The 4076-nt window shown below is 37.6% G+C and overlaps 1 pseudogene; it reads right to left on the bottom strand.

The window, feature by feature from the left end:
- Window positions 1–972: 972 nt before the first annotated feature.
- On the bottom strand, window positions 973–1682 carry LOC127196305 (40S ribosomal protein S6-like; annotated as a pseudogene).
- Window positions 1683–4076: the final 2394 nt, after the last annotated feature.

Raw genomic sequence — 4076 nt, 5'->3', positions numbered from 1 at the left:
ATAAAGTCAACCATAGGTCAAGAGGTGCAGCAAGCAGCAGGTTAACAGGCTGTGAGTAAAGAAAATAATAGAGAGTAAGAAGAAGGCAGGCGGACAGACAGATGCACAGAAAGTAGACAAGAGGGACATTCAGTTTGAGGGTTTTTGGAGATGGCGTGGGGAGAGAGGCTTTTTTCCTCTGGGATATCACCTGAGGATGAAGGTCAGCTAGAAGCTTTCTCTGCCTCTCTGAGGTAGCAGGCTTTTGCCTCAGTACCTGGATCCTAAGTCTTTTTGGTAAGACCTAAAATTTGAGATTGTGTTGAAAACAAGAGAGTACACCAGCAAAATGGAACTACTGGGATGTAAATAAGATACACAGAAAGAGGGACTTCTCATGGAAATTGATATGTGCTAAAATTAGAGATACATAATATATGCATAGATATAATAGAAATTGAATCACAAAATTACAAATGCTAAATCCCACCATCTGTTGTTTGAAAACTGGAGAAGTGAATTAACACTGTGAATCAATCCAGAGGAGACAAACCTATAAATTCAGAGCCTATAGACCTAAAAACAAGGAACTGCAAGATCACAGGATAGAAGACGAAGGTCAATGCCTCATACAAAGACAAAGAAAGACAAAGGTCCTTCTGCCTCTGTATAGTTCTGACTGAGCCTTTGGAAAATGATATAATGTTATTCCACGTTTGCAACTTTAAATTTCTTTATCTAGAACTGTTTAAATAAATACCTTTTCTGAAACACTCTCACAGAAATAACATTTGCTGACTATCTTGATATTTCTTAGTTCAATCAAGCTCACATATAAAATTAACTTCCACAAACCTAAATCTTTGCCCTAAGACGGAGTCATGCATCACATGCAAATACATCAAGTACTGCCAAGGCATTGTAGGGTTAGAACAAAGTTATTTTTTATTTTGGTGAAACTTAAGGTTGATTCTTTATTTGTTATTCAAAGACTTATTTCTGGCTCGACTCAGACTTAGAAGTAGAAGCTCACAGCAAAGACAGCCTATGTCTCCTAGCAATCCGTTTTTGGCATTTTTCTTTGGCTTCCTTCATTCTCTTGGCCAAGAGTTTAGAATATTATGCAGCCTCCTCCATATTCCTCTTAGTGTGTTCCTCCTTTATAGCAATATATAAGCATTTGTTTTGTAGAAAATGTGTAATAACTAGTGGTTGATTCTTAGGTGCTTTGCTTCTGTTTTTTCCTGTTAACATATATTGGCAGGCATCGTCCTATTCAGAGAGATTGAAAAGCTTTTGGGTTGCTTTTTTGGACCTCAGCTGCCAAGTATCTGTCAGTACAGGAATTATCCTTCGCTCCTTTTTAAATACAATAACCAAGCTGAGAATATGCCGGTCCACCATGCATCTGGGAACAGATTTATGCTTCCTCTCTACACTTCTCCTTGGTCCAAAGCAATAATAACCCTTACACAACAGTAGGTACACTCTTCTATGTTTCAAGGAACCGTGCTTTATGTGAAAATCTTTTTGTCCTTCCCATCACTGATTCAGTCCACTAAGCCCTTCCACTCTTCACCCAGAGCATCAGCAGCTAGTTCTGTCACCATACCCTTCTCATAAAAAGTGAAAATTTTGCATGCATCTTCCATTCTAATGAGTTTTTGACTGTTGGTAGATGGGAAGGAGATTTGCAGCTTCATGTTGACACAGCTGATGACTTTGGATGCACCAAAGAAATGTCAGAGTTTTAGAATAAGCTTTGGCTCGTAGGTAATGTAGACAGATAGTGTACAGGACTCAGTAGGAAATTAACAAAAAAAAAAAAATGAAAAAAGGTTGACCCTCTTGGTATTATGTACTGAAGCCAGAGTGTTATTAATTGCAATACAAAGACAGCTTTCAAACAAAAATGTTACCCCAACAATATATAAATACAAGAAGGTATCCTATATCACCAAGGCAATACAATTAAAATGGCAATAAGAAATCACTACAGATCTAGAATTGGCTGCAATTAATAACACAAGGCAGTGGGAATGCCAGTAAAGGAATGCATCAACAGACACTTTCATTCACTCTGACTACTGGTGAGAATGCACAGTGGTTTAAAGATATTTTGGTTCCTTTAATATTGGACACACTTTTAAGATCCAGCAAGCACACTCCTTGATATTTGTCCAAAGATAATGAAAACAAATTCACATGAAAATTTGCACATGGATATTCACAGCGGCTTTAGTTATATTTTACATGTTTTACTTGGGTTTCCTACTTTCATGTTTATATAGTAGCTGCTGTTATCAGCACTCACATATTATCTTAGCAGGCATGTTGTTGAGATTTCATGGGTGCACCTTTTCTGTAATAGCTAGAATACACTGTATATTATCTCATGTGTCAGTACTCTGGTTCTTAGATTCATTGCGCCCCATGTTATACAATGTTCCCTGAGCGGTTTTTTAAGGGCTGTGTTGTAGCTGTATGATATGGAGCTGAGAACACCACAGTCAATTTGCCCTCTCAGTTTTGACTAATTGTTCTTTCATGTAATCGTCTCTGCCTGCTACCAAAGAAGCTTCTTTGGTAAGGGACAAGTTGCACGTATCTGTGGGTATATGGATAAGTATAGAGAACATAAAAAAAAATATTCTAAATTAGAAAGTTGGCAATATGTGGTTCTCCTCTACAAAGCATGACTTCAATAGCCACAGGTATTCAGCTTGATTTACACTAACAGGCATGGATTGCTATTGTTGAGGAGGATGAGGATGAGGATGAGGATGAGGAGGATGATCAGGTCTTAATTCCAATACTGCCATGATATAAGTGTCACTACAGCACCTTTTAGACTATCATGTCGTGTTAGTCATTACTGTGTTCCCTCCTCTCCTCCCAACCCCCCCCCCATCCCCAAAGTCCTCCTTCCACTTCCTGTCCTTTTTCCCAGCTGATTGGCCAAACAGCTCTTTATTGAAAACTGTTATGCCCAATCAAGGCATTGCTCCACATGTCTTCTTCTTAAAAAGTGTGTGTGTGTGTGTGTGTGTGTGTGTGTGTGTGTGTGTGTGTGTGTGTGTGTAATATTATGTTATGGGATATTTGATCACACTGTGATTAAGATTGTATTGTTTACTAGAAAAACTAGTTGTGTGTGGCTCACCCCTAGCACATAGTTTTAATCCAAGACAGGATGAAATAAAGTCAACCATGCATACTGATACAGAGACACACAGGAAGTAGAAGGGAGGGTCATTCTATTGGAGGATTTTGAGAGAACTTGGAGAAGAACTTCCCTTTCTTTTGGGATATTGTTGAGGAGGAAGTTCATCTGGGTGCTTTCTCTGCCTCCTTGAGGTAGCAGGCTTCTAGCTTTTGAGTCTTTATTAGTAAAATCAAATGATAAAGACTTTATTAAAAACATACTACAAAATATTAAATACAACCTTCTCAGTTGATCTAATGTTACTATTTCTCCCATCTGCAGAATTCTTTCATTGTGTGTAGTTCTTTTTCTAGGGTTGATGACTCTTGATCTGCTTCTTACCATGTTAGCATGTCCATTGGTCTCACTCTTTTTCAGATCATGTTTATACAGTCAGGTTGATAAGATTTCAGGGGTGTAGCTTCTGACACCAAATTTTTGTTGATTTTTTTGTTTTGCTTTTACAATGTGTGTTTCAGTTTCCCCATTCTGTTTTTGTATTAAATAAATAGATCAAGATTCAAATTACTAGGTGAGCGTCTTGTATGTAAGTTAGTCATAAAACAAAAAGATTATACCTGGCGTCTTCTTTCATAGAAATCAAGGTTATATTAAAATGTGTTTATAACCTGGAAAGTTGTTATGTTGGTCATATGACCAATAGTCAGGTCCCTCTTGCAACAGGATTTGGATTTCTAAAATAAAAATATAGAGTACATCCATGTGAAAAATGAAAGAGTGAGAAGTAAAAAGCAGGATGGTAGATGAGTTGTATGAAATGCTTAAGAGGATATATACATGTAGGCAGCAGAAGGAAATAACCACTAGGTAGAAAGCAGAAGAAGAAAACAGCAAAGAGAAAAGGGGAGAACTGATGTTTCCTCTTGAAGAC

This window comes from Acomys russatus, chromosome 1 (genome assembly GCF_903995435.1).
Source record: "Acomys russatus chromosome 1, mAcoRus1.1, whole genome shotgun sequence".
In the NCBI taxonomy this organism is placed as follows: Eukaryota; Metazoa; Chordata; class Mammalia; order Rodentia; family Muridae; genus Acomys; species Acomys russatus.
Note: the sequence above shows the minus strand (reverse complement) of the source record. Positions and strands in the feature narration are given on the sequence as shown.